The following is a 22,068-nucleotide window of genomic DNA, read 5'->3' as shown; positions in this document are numbered from 1 at the left end:
GGGCCAGGGGTGCACATTTAGTCAGACCCATCAAAGCAGCTGTGAAATAAAGAGAACATCTCGCTGCTTTTCAAAGACAGCTCATCCTCTGACAAAGGTTTTCAACAGATATATGTTACAGTGTCTCAAGAGCGATACGTTTCAGAGAGTCAAAAGAGAGATTGATATTTTAGAATTACAGCACCTTTTAGATAAGGGATAGATTTTTTTATAATCTTGTATGTTTAAGGAAATAATAAATTTAATAAGCTCACACACAAACAACTTCTGTTATCACTGATTGGGGAAATTTAGTGGAAATGTAAAAATTGAAATGACATTAATTTGGCCACATTGGAGAGGATCCGCAGAAGAAACTTGTGTTTAGATGCTTTAAAATGTAAATAGTGCCCATCAGGGGACACAGCCTCACTTCTCATAATGGGTTTTCAGATAAACAAGCAGCGGAAATTTGCACTAATTCTATAGGGGCATAATTAAAGTTAATTAGGAAAAAACCTCACATATTTTATAAAATAACATCAAGAAAACAGACAGAGATGGATTTTGCATTTTCTGAAGTCCCCAGTGATGCAAGCTTCCTTCCTTGTGTACACCTGCTAATTTACTTTAAAAAAGAAAAAAACACTTACAAAGGATTGTCTCCGGGGAAGAGAAGGTATGCATTTAATGACTCAGTCCTTGGCAACCGTCAATAAGTATGCTAGTTAAAGGCAACTAAAGAGTGTAATATACATACTGTAAATCCAGGAAAATACTAGTGTGGATAGAGATGGAGAGAGAGAGAGAGAGAGAGAATAGATAGCTTATGGTGAAATGAAAAGTAGGCGGAATAATCATCACTCTGGCTTTTGCTACAGTAACAAGTAATGGCCAAATCTCAGTGCAACTGCAGACATTTATTTCTTGCTCTCATTACATGAGGGCTTGTGTTGAGTTTGTCTGGGCTCTATGTGTCTTATTCTGGGACTCAGGTTGAAGCAGCAGCCACCTGCAACAGTCATAGCGGAGGGCAGAAGTTGAGGGATGGAGCCAAACCACACAAGGGCATTGTAATTTTCTGCTGGGACATGGCACGTTGATCATCTGCTCACAATTCATTGGCAAAGCAAGTTCAAAGTCAGTAGGTCCACAAAGGATGCTGCATTACAAAGAAACATGGCAGGGATGGAGAGAAATGAAAAATTGTGGACAAATAAAATAGTCTATCACACTTAAAATGTAGAAAACAGCAAAATGATATGGCCAAATATATATATTTTTAAGAAAATATTACGATTATTAAACACTTATGCAGTTCAAACAGAAACCTCCTCCAGTCAGTGGTGGACCCAAGTTTTATGAGGTCCTAAACATATGCAATTTTAGCGATCCTCTTTAAGAAAATATGATCAGGGGCCCACCTGGTGGTGCAGCGCTTGAGTGCGCACGTTCCGCTTTGAAGGCCCAGGGTTCGCCACTTCGGATCCCGCGTGCGGACATGGCACCGCTTGGCAAGCCATGCTGTGGCAGGCGTCGCACACATAGAGTGGAGGAGGATGGGCACGGATGTTAGCTCAGGGCCAGTCTTCCTCAGCAAAGGTAGGAGGATTGGTGGCAGATGTTTGCTCAGGGCTAATCTTCCTAAAAAACAAAAATGAAAGAAAGAAAATATGATGAAATAATACTATTACAAAATTAGAGGCCTTGAAGGTTAAGTTTATCTTCAAGGTAAATTTGATTTTGCCTGCAGGTTATATAATGTAAAAAAATCCAATTCCATTCATCAATAAAATTGTAGCAAAATTTATATCCTACACTTCAAGACTTGTATTAACACAGTTCTTTAAAAATAAACTATCATAATTTTAATATGCAATATTAAAATTATGAAAATATTGTTAATTATTAAAATTATTAAATTAAATTATTTAAAAATTATTAAAATATTAATATTTACTTATTTGGATTTAAGAGCACAATAAGATAATCTTCTGTCCTCCTGAGGCCACAAGTCACAGACTAAAAGGGAGGCGGGAATTCCCTGGAGAACCTCATCTGAAGAAACCCATCTATTCACAGTTTTATTTATTCAAAGAATACAAATTGGCTATAATTGTTAAATATATTATGGCGTGTTTCATGGTGCTAGTGTAATGAATATGTTTAATTTTGGAAACCAGTTCTGGCCCCCTCCCCCCCCAGAAGGTAGCTGATGTGTAGGTGTAAGATGTTTACTAAGAATGAATTAACATTTTTTTCAGTTAACACAAAAAGGAATTTATTTCTTATAAATTTTCCGCGCTCCTAGATATTGTTAAGAATAATGGGGGAAATTATAAACGGTATGGTTTTCCAGCCAGGTGAGCTGAAACTAAACAATAAGAAGGGTATAGGGTTAGAATATGTTGGGGTGCATGGTGGTAGGCCCAGATTCAGTCAGTAGGTTAAGACATAGGGATAAGCTGGAGAGGGCAGGCCAGAAAGAACAAGCACCTCCAGCCCTTATCACTCTGCTCTTCACTCGGTGTGGTAGGCAGGATAATGGCCCCCAAAGGAATCCATGTCCTAAGCCTCAGAACCTGGCACTTTACAGGTATGATTAAGGTTGCAAACCTTGAGATGGGGAAATTATCCTGGAGTGTCCAGGTGGGCCCCAACTCATCGCATGAATCCTTAAAGGCAAAGACATTTGCTGGCTGTGGTCAGCTGTGGTGACAGAAGAAGGGTGGGTGAAACTTGTGGGAGAGATTCCGCCTGCTCTGCCGCCCTCCGAAAGCCCTGCCGACACACTGATTTTAGTCCAATGAGATTCTTACTGGACTTTTGACCTACAAAGCTGTAAGATAATAAATTCGTGTTGCTTTAAGCCACTAAGTTTGTGTCAGTTTGTTACTGCAGCAATAAAAAACTGATATTCCTGAGGGCCGACCTGGTGTCTGCAGAGGTTAAGTTCTCACCCGTCACTTTGGTGTCTCAGGATTCGCGGGTTCGGATCCTGGGTGGACCTACGCACAGCTTGTCCAGCCATGCCAAGGCGGCATCCCACATACAAAATAGAGGAAGATGGGCACAGATGTTAGCTCAGGGCCAATCTTTCTCACCAAGAAAGAAAAAACAAAACAAAAACTAATACTCTAGGTGAAGCAGGGATGTGAGTCACCTGATGACATAGGCAGATGGTGTCCTTAACTCCCTAGTGTGAATGCTCCAGGAAGATCAAATTCCCCAAACCTCAGCACCAAGTCCTCGTCTTTGACCCTCACCCAAGTTTCTGGGGCTCTCCCAGGTAAAAACACTGCCGCTCTTCACAGCCCACGAGGCATTTTTTCCAACCCAGCAGCCTCTCCTAGTTCAGCTCCTTCAGTTCCCTCAGTTTGTGTTTGTGAAGGGACGTCACAGATCCTCCTGGCTTAATTATCCTGCAGGAGAGAAAGTGGGAAAATACACTTTGGCGTCCCCTCGGGGGGCGTGTTCTCGCGTGATCAGACTATTTGCAGTGGATCGGGGAAAGGACGTGGGAAGTACCTCCATGTATACTGGTACAGTGTTTGATGACTTGGTTTGTTCACTTTGCTGAACATACAATGTGAAGTTCTTATGTGGGCCTTGAATCATGGAGCTATTTCAACTGGTGAACTGCGTTCTGATTAAATCCACTTAAACCTTGTTGCAACGCATGTCTATACTTTTGTTCTCAGCTGGACGTGCTGCTATGCAAAACAAGCATCTGTCTAGCTCCAAAGGGGCCAGTCAGGAAGAAATCGTAAGAGGAACCTTTAATTAAAAACAAAGGCAAAAGCGAGTCATTGGGGAAAGTTAGAAAAAGATGTAGAATGTGTGCAAAGGCCAGGGATGGATTAACTCTAAAACATCGTTTAAAATAGTTTGAATGGAAATGATCATTGGCTGGCAGTGAGAAAGTCACACATAAGCTATTATGATGGAAAATGGATTCAAGCAGCAGTGAAGGCGTGATAAATAAATGGACTAAATCTACAGAGGACAAATTGCAGTCCTTCCTGAGGAAGATGCCCTGAAAGGATAAAACCCTTGGCCAAATAATGGGCCAGAATAATGAGCTTTGTATTAATTGACATTATAAAATTATTATAAAATATTTTAATATACTTTAATACATATTCTTTTTCAACATCAAAGAATTTAATAATGTGAGAAGAAAGTTTAGTATCCTCACAGAGCTTAATTTCTGGGGTTCAGCTGTGCATCACTGAACAAACAGAATGTAATATTAATGGAGCATTACTTTGCCCAGAATATTGACTATTTATAAATACAGTCATTAAAAAGAAGCACCAGGGGCCGGCTCCGTGGCTGAGTGGTTAAGTTCGCACGCTCCCCTGCGGTGGCCCGGGGTTCGGATCCTGGGAGCAGACATGGCGCCGCTCGTCAGGCCATGTTGAGGCGGCGTCCCACATCCCACAACTAGAAGGACATGCAACTAAGATATACAACTGTGTACAGGGGGGTTTTGAGGAGATAAAGCAGAAAAAAAAAAACCGGAAGATTGGCAACACTTGTTAGCCCAGGTGCCAATCTTTAAAAAAAAAAAAAGAAGCACCAGTTTACAGATATGATTTAAATACTAGAAACTGACGAAAGGGAAGATTGTGTTCCTAAACTAGCAATCTTTATTCACGCCAACTTTCTTTCCACCACAATCTGAGTAGAAGCAACAAGAACGTGTTACGAGTCTCCCCTTAAGAGACAGCAGAGTGTAACGAAGGCGCAGGCCTGGGAGCCAGCACACCTGGGTTCCAGCCCCCTTCCTTTGCTTCTGGCACTGACAACGCTGGCAGCCCTCCTGGAGCCTGTTCTCCACCTGAAAAACAGAGATAGTGTTACCTATTTTTGTCTGATTCACCAAATGAGGTAACATGATATATTGCAATATGATGGTGCTTTGTAGATTTTAAAGGGTTCTCTACATTCGGGTCCTTACATTAGGCCTAAAAATATATGCAATATGTAAATCGTTGAAGCGTCAATTCAGCACAAGTATCGGTTGTTATAACCCTTGGTAGAATTTGATCAAAACTTAGTCTAATGCTAGTTTTGTGATCTGGCTCTCGTCATCCTCTTCGTGTGTTTACAGTGACGTCCGTCGCACAGGAGTACTTGGGAGGTAAATGTTGCCTTCTGCACAGTCTTGCCCAGAGCTAGCCTTCTACCTTTGTCTCCGCGTTCTCTTATGTTTGTTGTTGACTGCCAGATCATGTCTTCATTGAGGTGCCAGAGCAAATGCTAAATTCACTGATTTCTTGACCAGCAAATACTACTCTCTTATTATGTGCAGAGCGCTATACAAGATACTATTCAGGAAACTCAGCAAACTGAGCAGTTTCATTTTTTTTTCCTCTTCTAAACTGACTAGCTCTTTGTCTGAATTAATCAAATCAACCAGTAGGTTTTTGGCTTCTGTAGACACAGCTTAAATGTCACTTTCTATCTTCAAGCTGCTATTTTGAGAATTGGTGATGTGTAGGTGGAAAACACTTTACTATTTAGAAATAGAGTACTATACGGTAAAGCTTATTAGGCAGTTATTTTCACTTTGTAGTTTTTATTTCATTTAACATTTTATTATGGAAAATTTTAAACATGTACTCAGGCATATGAGACAGTATAAAGAGTCCCCATACATCTAACTCAGCTTCCCTGTGCCCCCCCAACTCTCCCTTATTCCATATTATTTTGGAGCAAACATCAGCAATCACATAATTTTATCCTTAAATATTTCAATATGTATCTCTAAAAGATAAAGATGTTGAAAAAATAACCACAATGGCATTAGCACACCCAAAATAAAATTAACAGTAATTCCTTAATATCATCAAATATTCAGTGTGTGTTCACATTTCCAACTGTTTTATAATATTATAATTTTTTGCAGCTTGTTTCAATCAGTATTCAAATAAGTTCCACACATCACAATTGGTTGAAATGTCTCTAAATTCTATTTTAATCTTCAGCTCTCTCTTTTTTCCCCTTGAAATTTATCTGCGGAAGAAACTGGGTCATTTGTCCTGTGGTCTTTTCTACAGCCCGGGTTTCGCTGAGTGTATCCTGTGGTAGAGTTTAACATGTTTTTCAGTCCTACGTGCTTCCTGAATATTAGTAGTTGGATATAGACTGTGCTGTCCAATGTGATATCCACATGTAGCTTTTTTAGAATGCTTTTTATTTTAGAATAGTTTGATTTGCAGAAAAGTGTGAAGATAGCACAGAGGGTTCACCCCCAGTTTCCCGTATTATTAACATCTGAAATTGGCATGGTGCATCTGTTACAATTAATAAACAAACATTGATGCACTGTTATTAAGTAATGTCCGTACTTTATTTAGATGTCCTTAGTTCTTACCTAGTGTCCTTCTCCTGTTCCAGGATCCCATCCAGGATCCCATGGCGCATTTAGTTGTCAGGTCTCCTTAGGCTTCTCTTGGCTGTGACAGTGTCTCAGACCTTCCTTGTTTTTAATGACCTTTACAGTTTTGAGGAGCACTGGTGAGTTATTTTGTAGAATGTGTCCCGATTGGGACGTGTCTGACGTCTTTCTCATGACTGAACTCGGGTTAAGGGCTTTGGGGAGGAAGATCACAGAGGTAAAGTGCCGTTTTCCTCCCATTACATCAAAAGTACAGAGTACACACATGATTTCTCACTGTGGATGTTAACCCTGATCCCCCTGGCTGAGGCGGTGTTCGTCAGGCTTCTCCAGTACGAAGTTACTGTTTCCTTCCTTTCCATACAGTCCCCTCTGGAAGGAAAGCTCTGTCTGAAACTCTGATTTACAGAGTGGAGAATTATGCTCCATGTCCTTCAGGTGGAGTATTTACAGAAATTATTTTGAATTCTGCATGGGAGATCTGTCTCTTCACCTCTATTTATTTATTTATTCATTCATTCATTCATTCATTCATTCAATCAATCATTTAGTTCTATCAGTATGATTCATGGATATTTATTTTACACTTTGGATATAATCCTATACAGCACTATTTTATTTTGTTGCTCAAATTGTCCCAGCTTTGGCCATTAGGAGCCCTTTCAGTTGGCTACTGTGTCCCTTTGTCACACACTTATCGTTGTGAGTGTATGTGCGTGTTTTTAAGCATTTCCTTACTTTCTGGCATATAAGCTACCCCAGCTCATCATGTGTATTCCCTGCCCCCATCCTAGAATCGGCCATTTCTCCAGGGATCTCTGGGTTTCTTATACTGGAGAATGATATTAGAAACCAAGATCTGGGCACCAAATTTAATAAAATATTTTTAAATCATTCTTTTCCTGCCTTTTTGTCTATTTCAGAATTATAAAATTATTTTTGTTATAACTTGCTATTATAAAATTTTGATTTTTTTATAGTTCCAATTTTCAAAAGGCATTTTTAGTCTAAGAATATAGGCTCATCTGCCTCTATTGAACATTAAGCCTTTTCTGTAAAGCAAGTAATTTACACACATATTTTGTTTCTATGTATCTTACTATTAAATCTAGAGTCTGAAAATTTGAATTTTTCTACATAGTGCCAATTCAGTCAGTTCAGGTGGCTATTTGGTTAAGTGATGCTACGTGTCTGTGACCTTTGACTGCTTTTTTTTAATTTTTAGTGAATTGACTAAATATTTTGACATCTTGTAATTACAAAATACCCAGAGAAAGTGGATAAAATGGCAAATATCATAAGAAAAGATTACATTTATTTCTCTGGAAATCATACAGTAAAAATGTATTAAGGCGAATCTTTCTAAGACGGATTTTCTGAATAGCCAGGTAAACCAGAAGCTAAAATTTTTATTGTAAAATTTATGAAGTGTTTAAGAAAATAAAAAAATGGAAATTTTTAACTCCAATACCAGAATAAAACATTTTCAAGAATTGTCATTTCTATAGAAAATATATTACTTGAATTTTTTTCATTTATTGGTTAAAGTTCTCTTCATAGAATTTATTTTTTAAAGATCGATTTATGAAAGTCATCCATTGGGATTCCAAAGCCCGGCAAATGTAGCAAAACAACTTACCAGCTATTTGACATTGGGAAAGTCAATCTTTCTGTGTTGCTTTCTCCTCTGTAAAATCAATTGTTAAGATAAATTGGTTCATATATGTAACATACGTATCTACATGGATGTGTAACACGTATGTGTATCTACATGTATGAGTAATGTATATACACACACACAAAATATCTAGAGCCCAGCCCTTCCAAATGTTCAATACCAGTTGTCCCTTTCTTATCTTTAATATTTTAAGTACTTTTTAATCTATAAGTATTTTATTTTATTTCTATATACTTTAATATTACTTTTCTTTAGCAATAGTCAATAACTTAAACATTTTGCTAATTCAGACTGTCTTCACCATTCGGTCCAAATTAGTGAAATTTTGCTATAGTTAATATGTTTTCTCCAAATCAATGCTGTAATGGGAATATTTTTATATATTAATGAGTTTTTCTCCTTCGCGTTTCTTAGCATGTGACCTTTGCTCATTCTGCCCAAGGCATTAGGATTGTATTATAGCTGGAACACAAAAATAAAGAGAGTTTTGATATTCAGCTTTTAATATCTAAAGCAGAAGTTTTGAGTTTGCAGCAAGAAAATAATCCTGAAATCCAGGCTTTGTCGAAAGACTCCACAATTTTCTAAATTTTTTTTAGCTCCATGTGGACTTTGTCCATGGAAGTTATCAAATGCCCAGATAGACAGAATTCAGGATGAGATCCGAAGGAAGACCTCGTACCTTGGGAAGATCACAGAGAAGGAGAAGGAGGGGTCAGGCTCTCTCTCTCGGCTCAGGGGAGATTTGCAGCAAAGAGAAACAGAGAGAGGATAGTAGACTCACTCCTGACCATCCCCTTGCAGGCAGGAGCCCTGCCCGAAGGCATGCTCCTTTTACTATGTAGGAGAACCCTGAAAGCAGAGGGCCTTTGCTTTGCTTCCTCTGTGGCACCAGGGCGGAGACACGGGCCGAGTGGCTCAGCAATGGCACTAGGTGGAGCGACGTTACCTAGACCAAAGAGTCTGGTCTCCTTGCTCTCCTGGCTGGTGTGCAGTGAGCAGGGGCTCCAGAAGTGTCTGTGTGTCCCGGTGGGGGAAGCAAAGATCCAAGAAGGCCCAGTGGCCTGACAAGATCCAGGAATGAGGCAAAGAAGCAAATGATCCAGTGGTGGGTGCTCACACAGTGACCCACAGGGCAAATGGGACTGTGAGCTACTGGCAGTCACAAGTCCAGGAACCAGACCAGGCACTCAACTGTAGAGACCGGAAAGGGTCCACTGAGGTCACCATCCAAATCCAAAGCCCGTCCATACCACCACTCTCCCCATCACCAACTCCCTCACATGACATCATGACAGTGTCTTGGAGTTGAGTAAGGGGAAGAAGAGAAAATCTTAAATAATTAGCATTTTCACAAAAGAAATTGACATGTCCAAAAGAGACTGATTAAACCACAAAAAACTCAGTTATAGTAAATCCATAAATTTAAAATACACTCTCTACCCAGTAGGTGAGAAAGAGTAAGTCATTTATGAGAGACAAAGATACTAAATTTGCAACCTTATCACAAAGAGAGGACTTGAAAATGACGGACGCCTTTCCCTCCCCGGCTGCCAGGAGGATCAGATGGGACAGTTGATGGGAGCAACTCTGAAAAGTGAAGCGCTCACTGCAGTACGGACGGTGGCAGCTGCACGCCTGCCCTGAGCGTGGTGGGATCGGGACCAGACAAGCAGCACGCACACCTCAGCTCAGGGCCTGGAGGCGAGAACACAGACAAGAAGCCAAATTCAAGCCAATTACAAGGTGCCAGGTAGAAGAAGCTGGGAGTCCAGAGGCGCAGATTCGGCAGAGAAGCTGTGGAGAGGGAGCCAAGTGGCAGCAGAGGACCAGATGCGAGCACAAGCTCCCTAGGTGGGGAGGCGACTTGGAGGTCTGTTCCCCAGGAAGGACACAGGACCTGGTGCTATCTGATGTTGTCCTTAGTTAAATGTATGATGTAAAATACTGAAGATCTAAAAGCAGGTTCACTGAAGGTGTGCAATAGAGTGGGGCTCACAGAGGGAACCTTGAGTTAAAATTAAGAATCATCTTGTCAGGACGACATGATCTTATATATAGAAAACCCCAAAGAATCCATTGGAAAACTGTTAGAAGTAATCAACAACTACAGCAAAGTTGCAGGGTATAAAATCAATTTGCATAAATCAGTAGCATTTCTATATGCCAGTAATGAACCAACAGAAAAAGAACTCAAGAATACAATACCATTCACAATCGCAACAAAAAGAATAAAATACCTTGGGATAAATTTAACTAAGGAAGTGAAGGACTTATATAATGAAAATTACAAGGCCTTTCTGAGAGAATTGGATGACGACATAAGGAGATGGAAAGACATTCCATGTACATGGATTGGAAGAATAAACATAGTTAAAATGTCTATTCTACCTAAAGCAATCTACAGATTCAACGCCATCCCAATCAGAATCCCAATGACATTCTTTACAGAATTAGAACAAAGAATCCTAAAATTCATATGGGGCAACAAAAGACCCCGAATTGCTAAAGCAATCCTGAGAAAAAAGAACAAAACGGGAGGCGTCACAATCCCTGACTTCAAAACATACTACAAAGCTACAGTAATCAAAACAGCATGGTACTGGTACAAAAACAGGTGCACAGATCAATGGAACAAAATTGAAAGCCCAGAAATAAAACCACACATCTATGGACAGCTTATCTTTGACAAAGGAGCTGAGGGCATACAATGGAGAAAAGAAAGTCTTTTCAACAAATGGTGTTGGGAAAACTGGAAAGCCACATGTAAAAGAATGAAAATTGACCATTCTTTTTCACCATTCACCAAAATAAACTCAAAATGGATTAAAGACCTAAAGGTGAGACCTGAAACCATAAGGCTTCTGGAAGAAAACATAGGCAGTACACTCTTTGACATCAGTATTAAAAGGATCTTTTCGGACACCATGCCTTCTCAGAGAAGGGAAACAATAGAAAGAATAAACAAATGGGACTTCATCAGATTAAAGAGCTTCTTCAAGGCAAATGAAAACAGGATTGAAACAAAAAAACAACCCACTAACTGGGAAAAAATATTTGCAAGTCATATATCTGACAAAGGCTTAATATCCTTAATATATAAAGAACTCTCACAACTCAATCACAAAACATCAAACAACCCAATCAAAAAATGGGCTGGAGACATGAACAGACATTTCTCCAAAGAAGATATACTGATGGCCAATAGGCACATGAAAAGATGCTCATCATCGCTGATCATCAGGGAAATGCAAATCAAAACTACACTAAGATATCACCTTACACCCGTTAGAATGACAAAAATATCTAAAACTAATAGCAACAAATGTTGGAGAGGTTGCGGAGAAAAAGGAACCCTCATACACTGCTGGTGGGAATGCAAACTGGTGCAGCCACTATGGAAAACAGTATGGAGATTCCTCAAAAAACTAAAAATAGAACTACCATACGATCCAGCCATCCCACTACTGGGTATTTATCCAAAGAGCCTGAAGTCAGCAATCCCAAAAGTCCTGTGCACCCCAATGTTTATTGCAGCACTGTTTACAATAGCCGAGACATGGAAGCAACCTAAGTGCCCAGCAACAGACGAATGGATAAAGAAGATGTGGTACATATATACAATGGAATACTACTCAGCTGCAAAACAGAACAAAATCATTCCATTTGCAATAACATGGATGGACCTTGAGAGAATTATGTTAAGTGAAATAAGCCAGCGAGAGAAAGATAATCTGTGTATGACTCCACTCATATGAGGAATTTAAAACTATGGACCAAGAACAGTTTAGTGGATACCAGGGGAAAGGTGGGGTGGGGGGTGGGCACCAAGGGTGAAGTGGTGCACCTACAACATGACTGACAAACATTAATGTACAATTGAAATTTCACAAGATTATAACCTATCAATAACTCAATAAAAAAAAAAAGAATCATCTTGTCAGGATAGAGAAATACGAGAAGGTTAAATCGTAAAACTAAAAGAGATTAGGATAATTAATTTGTGGGAAAATTTCCTCAAAGTTTCAAATTGTGGAAATAAAGTCTTTGCAAGAATGTGGGGTAAAAAAGGTTCAGGGATTCTGATGGACTATATGTTAATTACTTCATATTTATGGTACCTAACAGGTGCCAGGTTCTTTGATAGGTAAGAAAGAGTTCTTTGATAGATAATGATCCAGTAGGAACATAGACAAGTCAATAGACCTTTAAAACAAACGCACAATATTGGGGAGATATGGGGAGCACAGAGGAGGAACAGAGGGAGAATGATGTTTTCTAGCCTGAACAAGGCTTTGTGCTATCTAGCTGACAAGTGTCTCAGAGCACATTTACCTAGGGCCTACCACGTGGCAGGTTGACCTAGAGGACATGGAAGTGAATGGGCGTGCCGGAAGAGGCTTCCTGAAAACAGCAGTATCTAATTGAGACCTGAAGGGGTGGGCAGTAGCTAGGTAAACCAGTGGTGAAGGTGCTCCAGGTGGAACAGCATGGATAGGGGCCTGAAACGGAAGAGAACTGCACACTGAAGGGTCTGGGCAAGGCTCACTGTGCCCTGAGGACAGGTGGGAGGAGAGGTGGTGGATAAGGCAGGAGAAGTGAGCAGAGGCCAGGGAGCAGCGCGGGAGGATGGATGCAAGAGCTATTTGGAAGAACAAGGGATGGAGCTTGGGGACTGAGTGGACTTCAGGGCTGAGGAAGAGTTCAGAACCAGCCCAGGTTTCTGGCTTGAGCAGCTGGTGGTGCCGTTTACCTGAGAAGCTACCTGGGAGACCCAGCGAGCGTGTGTGGGTGAAGGCACACGGAGTTCAGCGGGGGCGTGCTGAATCTGAAATTCCCGCGAGAGAGCCAAGCGGAGCCCAGGGAAGCAGTTGGCTGTTTGGGCCTGGAGTTCTAAAACAAGGTCCCAGCTGAAGATGCAGATCAGCATGATTCGAGATTCCCGACTATTGAAAAATAGTGTTCAAGTCTTCTCTTTTCTTCAATAGAGCTGTGTAAAATGGCTTTTATTTTTCAAATTCCATATCATAAAAACAAAGTTTTGAAATATATTTAAAGTACGAATCAAGAATATTATTCCTAATATTAAATAAGTACTTGGTAATTAAGAAAGAAATAAGTTTACTGATTTAAAATGTTGGGGTCTTTTTGTACGACATGTTTTCTAACAAAATTATAAAATGCGTGTTTACTTTAACTTTATATATTGTTCTTTTTACTCATAATTAAAATGATTTAATTTCTCTAATTTGTTATTATTGTTATTAGAGCCTGAGTATAGTTTTTTTAAAGCCATAAATCAAATTTTAACCATTTCTTGCAGAATTCAATTCGTGAGGTCATTTCTTTTTCCAATTTTTAAATTTTTAATATTTTTTTCTTGAGATATAATTGACATATAAAACATTGTGTAAGTTTAAGGTCTACGTGAGGTCATTTCTTTACCATGTACCTTCATCCAAGCATACAAGAACACTAAAATTTTGACCATCTTTCATTGTCAATAAATTTGGAAAATACTACCATGGAACAACCTTGATTGGTGTAGCTGGGGCTTAATTTACAGCTGTGTAGTAACTTGTGGCTTAAGCTCAGCAAACTGCCATACACTTAAAAATGTCTTTGATTTTGAAATGTTCATCACTGTCCTTCTCTCAGCAGAACCACATGGGCTGGAGAGCCGGCTCCAGGCCTCGAGCCCTGACTGACCACAGGGCCCAGGGCAATCACTGCCTGCCCAAGGCTGGCGCTGCTTGGCTGTGAGGCTGGTGTCTGCAAGGTCAGGCTCTTGTTAAAACACCGCACAACATGCTCTGTGTTCGCTGTGGACTTTTTATTCGATGCAAATGGAATCATTGGAGCTAGACAGAGAGCTGCCTTTCATAAAAAGACAATTGTCTTGCCATGTATGAGTTTCTGTTTTATCATAATGTTACAAAACTTCCAAGGGAATTGTGATATAAACTAAGCATTTGAAATCTGTTTACCAGATCCAATGCCTCAAAGTTCCTGTCTGCCATACATATTCATAGGTTGGCAAAGTCCCAGAGGGCGAGCACTCTGTATCAAGGCCAGTGTGTTTGTCACTTGTGAAAAGTGAGTTTGGAAAACTATTTGTATGGACATGGTATGAAATAGGTATGAAAATACTATTTGGAGGTTTTATTTTAATTCCAGATGCCAGACAAACTTTGACATTATTAAACATTGTATTAATGGCAAAACTTAACTTCTAGATCCATCAGCCACATTCATACAACACTCCAAAAACCAGTAGAAAGTCCAAAAAGAAAGAGAAGAATTGGAATTTAGTGACATATTAGAAATGAGACTTACTTATCAGAAAAGAGATTTTTTTTTTTTCCTTTCTAACATTAGTTGAGGACTATTGATTTTTTTCTGCTTCAAATTATTTATTAAAAGTAGAGTGTTGGAGCCGGGCCAGTGGTATGGTGGTTAAGTTCACACGCTCTGCTTCAGTAGCCCAGGGTCATGGCTTCAAATCTCGGGCACAGAGCTACACACCGCTCATCAAGCCATGCTGTGGAAGGTCCCACATACAAAATAGAGGAAGATTGCTACAGATGTTAGCTCAGGGACAATCTTCCTCACCAAAAAAAAAGAGAGAGACAGAGTATTAAAAGGAGGTGTAGAAGTCTATCAGAATACATTTGTGGAAACCATGATTAAACAAGTTTTGCAAAGCTGTAGTCATATGGCTATACGTTCAAAATCACACAGCATTTAACGGGCTTTTCCCGGGAGTGTACTGGATGCTGAGAAAAAAATACATAAAGGAAATAGATGACATGGCCCACATGTGTCAACACTGTTTTTACAGTTAAAACAACTGTTTGATTTAAATCTGACTTCCTTAGTGCATTTAATCAGATATATTTGTGTGTGGAGTAGACAGTTAATGTGAACTGGCACTTTGAAGTAACCCATTTGATTCAACATAAACTGCCAGACTGTTTAAATAATGTTCTCAAATGAAATATTTTAGCCTAAGTTACCCAGTGTGGTATCTTGTTGCTCAAATATCTCATTAACACATATTCGCTCAGGGCCTACCATGTGCTAGGTTGCCCTAGAGGGCACAGAGGAATTCGAATCACTGGCCCCATCTTGGCCAGTCGTACACTCCCGCCAGGTAATAACACCATAAACATAAACAACAGTCACATGTCATTCAGGCAGGGTATGACAAGGCCAAAGACACACTGAAGAGGCAGTGGATGTCATGGAAGTTCAGAGGAAGGAAACATGTCTGTGGGTTTCAGGGTCTAGAAAGAATCCTGAGAGAAAAATTCAGGCTTTAGACTTAAGATTCTCATTATTTAATGGAAAATAATTCTATAGTGACCAAAAAGTTATCTCTTTCATGAGCACTCAAAATTGTTTGTGCCGTGTAACTCTATTATGAGATTGGGTATGTCATGCTGTTTAATTTTTAATGGTTTTAGTCCCTAAATTCTTTTAGTTACCAATTAAAAACCAACAAAACCCCAAAAATTGGTTGCATGACTGTGTGTCTCCAGATAATGTATTTATATAAATTCGTAGTTATAAAAACTGGCGGTACTAAGAAAACAAAAGACCCTGTAATTGAATAAAAAAGTTTATAACTCAATGATAATGTTACAACTTAAATCTGAAAGAAAAAATGTGACTGGATTATCTTACAATAGTACATGAATTTATTATCCTTCAGGTTTTCTTCAAATTCATAAGATCTTGTTTCTCACTTAGGAATTATTATGAACCCAAATTACTATTCTTCATACAAACAAAATAACCACACTTTTTAATTTTCAAAAGAAATTTTCTTTTTCTAACTCAAGAAAACCCAAATAGATCAGATTTTTCCCCCTTCTAGCCAAATATTAATTTCTGGCCATAGGTTCTGTCACAAAGGCTGAATTTGGGGGACATTTAGACCTAGGATAAAAGAAGAAGCTATATAAAGGAAATGATAGTGTAATTTTAAGAAGAATATTTATAGCTGTGGGTACTAATTTATTCTTTTAAACTGGCTCTGTACTTTGAATTGGTCTAAAATAGACCAGCCCTACTAAATTTACACTGGCTGGTTGTTCAGCTCTTCCATATGTGCAGAGAGGTGGTACAGCACGGTGTTTAAACACCCAGACCCTGGAAACTTTCACTTGTCTGGGTTCAAATCCCAAACCTGCTGTATTCTTGCTACGTTACCCTGGGTGGCTGCTTAAACTCTCTACAGTTTTCTCAGCTGTAAAAGGAATAATAACAATTCCAGTCTCAAAAATAAATTGGTACATGGAAAGCAATTAAAATTGTGCCTAGCAAAGAACAGGCACTAAGTGTTAGCATTATTCTGTTTTTATGTAGTGATAACTGCAGATGTGCTGTTTCTTGACATTTCTGCCTAAAACGTCTTTTCTTTCCTCTCCTCCTTCCTCCTTCACGCCCATCTTCTAGCCTATCTTTCATTTTCCTGGCCAATTTCCATTGCTTAACACAGTGCCTTCACAAAGGTGCTCCAAAACTGTTGAATGAGTGAACCAAACTCCTTTTTATTTTTTAAGTTCCCTCAGAACCATCCCTGGTCCTCCGAGCCTCTCCTATGGGAGAGAGTGCTTCCTTGCTCCCATAAGCCCTGATGAATACCCAATCACTATGACTCTTTCTCTTTTTTCTTCAGGTTTCTTCAAATTCACAAGATCATGTTTCTTACTTAGGAATTACTATGAACTAAAATCTGTGAACTTCCTGAGAGTAGTGGCTCTCGCCGTCATCCCCTATTTCTTGGCATGTTGTAGGCTTGGCAAATGATTGATTGACTGAATTAGTGGATGAATGAATGAACTCATCCCAACTCCTCAGCAAGGGCTGGATATTCTCCCACCGCTAGTCAACCTCCAGGAAATATAAGCAAGGCCCATGGCTCTTCTGTCGAGTGGCCTGACCCTGGGAAAGGGTCTGACCCAGGCAGAAACCAATAGCAGAGAGCTCTGCCTTCTGTCATCTAACCGTAGAAGGAAAGCGGTAGCTGGAATTTATTGTACTCTAAGACCTTCACTTTACAAATGAAGAAACGGAACCCTAAAAAGATTCAATTCATCAAGATCTCCTAGCATCTTAGAGAAACTGGAAATACAATCTAGGTCTCCTGGCTTGTAGTCTATACTTATTCAAGTGCAAAGAAATTTTCCATATAAGGTTTTCATGTTCCTTTGAAAGCTTAGGAGTGGATGCAGAAGAGAAATAGAATAAATAAGAAATGACCTTGTTTTTCTTATTCGTTATTCTTAATGAAAGCCTTTCTGGTTACAATATCCTCCCATATGAATGTTTTAACTATTAATGATCAAAGCCATATATAGCAAATACAAATAAATGTTATAGTAGTTATGGTATGCTACTTGTTAGAATCTAAGAACCTGTACTGCCTTTGCTTCTCAGAATCGTTTTCTCTTTTTGGTACCCACACCTTGACTTTCCTTTGGGAATCTATGTCTTCCCAGCTGCCTGCCTTCTTCATGATACTTCCGGTGAAGATACCCAGACCGCCCTACTCAAGGTGTGACCTGTGAACTCTCTGCCTGGGAATCTGAATCCTGAGCAGAGTGATGCTGAGACAGAAAACAGTGGGTGCAGATCCATTCCAACGAGCTTTCTGAGGACGCTCCTCCTACCGAGATCCCCGGAACTGCTCTGGGATCCTCCTTCCCAGGGCTCCTCAGCAGCTTTCCCTTCGATTCTGTGAGCTAACCTGTATCCTTCCAACAAACTTTTTTTATATTTAACTGGGCAGAGTTTGTTTTCACTGCTTGCAGTCAAACCCTAGAGGTGGTTGGACTTCAACCATGGTGGTGGGTGCAAACCAAACTAGCAGAAAAAGAAGTAACTGTGGAAAAGGTTGTGCATGTGCGACCTACTAAGTGTGTAACTGCACAAGAGAAAATAGACTTTGAGCTCCAATGTGTACAAAGGGAAAACAGGCCAGCCACGATTTTACCGTGGGAATCTGTATCTTAAGATGGTCTGGAATTTTAATTATCAACTGAAAGCTTCCCTTGCATATTTAAAGTTGTCGTAACTCTTTTCTAAAAACATATTATGCAATATTACAGGTTTTTCTCTATACTATACATTTTTAAATTTAGGTTCTTTGTTAACTAACCAAATGTATATTTCCCTTACAATTTAATATTTAAATTAAACTGGTTTATATATGTAGGTAATAGTAAAACAATAAAACAAATCAAATTCATAAATTAGAGAAAATAATATGTAATTGTAGCTTAATGTATTCACATTTATTAATACTAAGCTAAAAAATATTACATTTTATGAATACATAGATATATGCAAAATTCTGTGTAAATCCTATGTTAATGATTTTACTATGAAGTATAGCTGTTCTCTAATTTTAAATTTCACTTAATAAATTAAATTAGAAGGTTCATAAAAAGTGTTCATTTAAAAAAGTTTTTATGAAAAGTCCTTAAAACAATCATCTACGTTTTCTCTCAAAGATAATTTTTTGGAAGAGTATGACACAAAGGTCTTCAAGAAATAATATTTGGAGACTTTGCCCATCTGTCTTTTTGATTGTGAGGTTTTAAAAGGTGTAATCTATTTAACTCTTTCTTGGGTGGATGTATATTTCGCAGAGAGAATGTTACATCAAGCACTGGAAATAATTCTAAGGCAGTATTTATAATGGTAGCAAACATTTACCAAGAATTTGCCCATAATACACATTTTGCATAATACATGTACACATATTCCAAGCAATTTTCCAACAGTTAATATGGCAGCCTCCCTCTCTGCTTGGCATACTCCTGAATTAAAAAAATACGCACACAAAGGCAACTAGTTTCTACTTCTTCCTCAATATGGGAGCTATGTATATAACATTTATAAGAAAGGTAAGGGAGACGTGAGGCTGGTACCTGCTCCCTCCCCTCATCTGAGGCTGCTTTCCATTGCCTCTCACTCCCTGACCTGCGTAGAACCCAAAGCCCTGGTCTCCAGCGAGGGTTGACAATGAGGTGATGCACGAGTTGACATTCAACAAACGCTCTCTGAAAACACTTACCGAAATGTTCTCTCTCATGAATTGGCAAAATCCTTAAGAAGACAGTCCTCAAATTCTGGGCTTTGTGATTGTGGAAACTACTAGAATGTGTGTGTGGTCCATTTAGTTATCTGTTTGGTGTTGCTATTCTGTGCCAATTTTCAACTAAAGGAAGACTCCAGAAAAACAAAAAATTTCTCTTCTATTATTTGCAAAATTGAAATCTTTACTTTTAAATGTAAAGTACATTTTAAGATTTGGAAAAATATACACCAAACTAGTAATTCATAGTTACCCTGGGAGGAGAGTGTTTTTGGGGATGGAGGGGCAATGGTGAGGGAGTGGAGAAAAAGAAAGATTCTTATTTTTAACTCAAGAATTTTATTTTTAACCATATTGTTTGGCTTTTTATAACAAGCACACTATTTTTTATAATTAAAAAATGAATTTGAAGTTATTTGAAAAATACTGTTACTGTTACAAAACAAAACCTTATAAAAACTGGAAAAATGTCTATTTTCATTTGTTTGAAGAGCTTTTGAAGTTTGATTTTTAAATTTTGATTAAGCTTTTTACTATCTTTTCTATAGATAAATAATTTGGTAGTATTAATAATGATAATGGTGACAGCAATAGCTGCCAGTGTGTAAGTGCCTTACACGCACTATTTCTTTCTTTCTCACAAAACCCTATCAGTACAGGCAGAGCTAGGTTTGGTGGGGCTTCAAGTTTATACAATTTGGGGGTGGGTAGATCTTTAAGAAAACAATGCAAAATTCCCATGGCCGCTCACAGGGTGTTGGAAAGGGACCTGGGCAGATGAGGGGCCTTGAAGTAAGCTTCATAGGCTTCCTAATAAATTCATCTCTACTCATCAATCACATGTTAGTTTAATTATACATACAAGGCTAGAGAGAGAACTTACCTGAAGTCGTACACCTCGCAAATGACTGAGCAAGCTAACTGCAATATTTTATTCTTCTAATAGAATTCTGCATATCTCGGTGATCTAAGACTTCAAGTATTTCCAGTGGAGAATTGAAGAGAGAGGTCAACTCCTGCCAAGCTCCGACTGCTACAGGCCTCTGCTTCCCTTCATGACTTACTCAGTAAGAAGAGTAGAGGAGAAAAGGGGGGAACCTGGAAGGCCAGAAAGTTTCCTTAGGACCCAAAACTTTCCCTTCCCTCTGTCCTATTTCCATCTCCCTCCAGCAAATCCCTTCCTCTAGGAAGTTGCTGCAGGAGGCTGGGTCCCTAAGCAAACTCATAGAGGTAGTTTTTTCTCTCTAGGTCTATGAAGAAACATAAAATAACTCCATAGGAATGGAAGACCAAGGCAGAGAGGTCTTCTGAAATAAGCTGATTCTTAGGCACGTATGAATACATGGATATTAGATATGTTATATTCCCAGATAATTTGTGCTACTATAAAGTTCTTGGTCATCATACTAAACTGGGTCCTTGATACTTCCCCACAATCCTACTAGATCTTTCACTCTTGCCACAAGCGCTTTCTCATTCCCACAGCAATTGATCACAAAGTCTCATCAATGCTGCCTCCTAAAGATCTCTCCAATCCGTCTGATTTCCTAGATTCCCAGGGTTCCTCCTGAGTTCTGTAATCATCCCTTCCCTTATGATTACAACACTATGCTCTCAATGGATTTACCCACCTTTCCTACCATTCCTCTTCTTTCTGCGTTCCAGCAATCATCTTGGACTTCTCTTGACTTCTAAAATATGCCACATCCTCCTCCTCCACGCTTTTCCACGTCTTCCTTTTCCCTGAAACAGTTTTTCTCTCTACTCTCCATTTAGACAATACCTATTTGTGCTGTAGGTTCCCAATTAAATATCTCTTGTTCAGCAGGTCACTCCTAGACTTGTAAGCCAGGTTAGGTCCCCTTCCTGTATGTTCTATCATAATAGTTCGCTTTATTGCATTTATTTGTTGAATGCTAGTCTGTGAACTCCCTGAGGGCATGGACAATGTCTTGTCTTCTTCACTCCTGTGCTCTCAGCTCCCCAAGTTCTCCCCGGGAATCCACACTCTTCCACGGTGTTTTTACTTTCCCTTCTGCTTTTCTCCTCACCAAAGCCCGGGGAATCTTTATCTAGTCAGGGAGAGGTTGAGAAACCTTCTCTTCTTACACTTCCTGCTTTCTTCCAAATATTTTGTCTTTGCCAAGGCCAAAGTTTTTGAAACTCAAAAGTGAAGAATTGATCCCTTTGTTCTCCATATCCTGCTGTTTCATCTTTCTGCCAAGATAATGGCAGATGGAATGGCAGAAAAGTATGGGGTATAGGAATGTGTATGTGGGGGAGGGGGCCAAACAAATGTCATCTCAACTGTCAGTCCCCCTCACATTCATAGGGAGCACCTGACCCAAGGGTGACGTCTGTTCTCCATGACTTTTGGGTCCTGTGCTGCGCTGCCTAGATTCTCCCTCTATGACTAAAGGTCTTATTCTCCCAGGAGCTAGGAATTTTGCCTGCTGACAGGAACCAGCTTTCAGTTTCCCCTGGGAATTGCTCTCAGCTGTAAAGCCTCCTTGCCTGGGTTTCAGCCCGTTCCCTTAGGCATCTCATATCCAGTATAAAGGCCAACCCTTTCTGCTAACCTAATCTGAGGAGTTGGCTCAAGTCTTGTTGGGACTACATTACAGCCCATTTTCTTGGTTGCAGCCTGCCCCCCTCCTTTCCCCCATCAGTGTCGTCCCCAGGATCAGTCCCCACTAAACTTTCTGCACACACATCTCTGTCTCAGAGTCTACTTCCTGGGAAGCTTGTCGTGCAGCAGCCACCTTTAGACTCCTTCTGTCTGCGATTACATTTTTTTCCATCATTCTATCTCCTAGTTCCAGAAACCTATGGAGGAAGAATTTCCAGTTGCTTAGAGTCTTCCCTCAAACAAGTCACCTGGGAAAAGAATGGTAGCTT

At 39.5% G+C, this 22,068-nt stretch overlaps 3 long non-coding RNA genes across 3 annotated transcripts in view; 1 reads left to right on the top strand and 2 right to left on the bottom strand.

The window, feature by feature from the left end:
• Positions 1 to 22,068, top strand: part of LOC123280438 (uncharacterized) — a 32,892-nt gene that overhangs the window by 9,202 nt on the left and 1,622 nt on the right. The window contains exons 2-3 of the long non-coding RNA XR_011497803.1: positions 17,570 to 17,625; positions 20,117 to 20,237. This is a non-coding gene — a long non-coding RNA (uncharacterized lncRNA). The remainder of the gene's footprint in view (positions 1 to 17,569; positions 17,626 to 20,116; positions 20,238 to 22,068) is intronic.
• Positions 882 to 2,712, bottom strand: LOC139041826 (uncharacterized). The gene is made up of 3 exons (XR_011497805.1): positions 2,596 to 2,712; positions 1,404 to 1,623; positions 882 to 1,141 (listed from the first exon to the last, which is right to left on the bottom strand). It is a non-coding gene; the product is annotated as an uncharacterized lncRNA (long non-coding RNA).
• LOC139041825 (uncharacterized) overlaps positions 3,619 to 22,068 on the bottom strand; it is a 79,250-nt gene continuing 60,800 nt past the window's right edge. Inside the window, exons 3-5 of the long non-coding RNA XR_011497804.1 lie at positions 8,025 to 8,072; positions 4,751 to 4,822; positions 3,619 to 3,756 (exon numbers count right to left, since the gene is read on the bottom strand). This is a non-coding gene — a long non-coding RNA (uncharacterized lncRNA). The remainder of the gene's footprint in view (positions 3,757 to 4,750; positions 4,823 to 8,024; positions 8,073 to 22,068) is intronic.

This window comes from Equus asinus, chromosome 24 (genome assembly GCF_041296235.1).
Source record: "Equus asinus isolate D_3611 breed Donkey chromosome 24, EquAss-T2T_v2, whole genome shotgun sequence".
Taxonomy (NCBI): domain Eukaryota; kingdom Metazoa; phylum Chordata; class Mammalia; order Perissodactyla; family Equidae; genus Equus; species Equus asinus.
The sequence above is the reverse complement of the archived record's forward strand: the minus strand, read 5'-3'. Positions and strand labels throughout refer to the sequence as shown.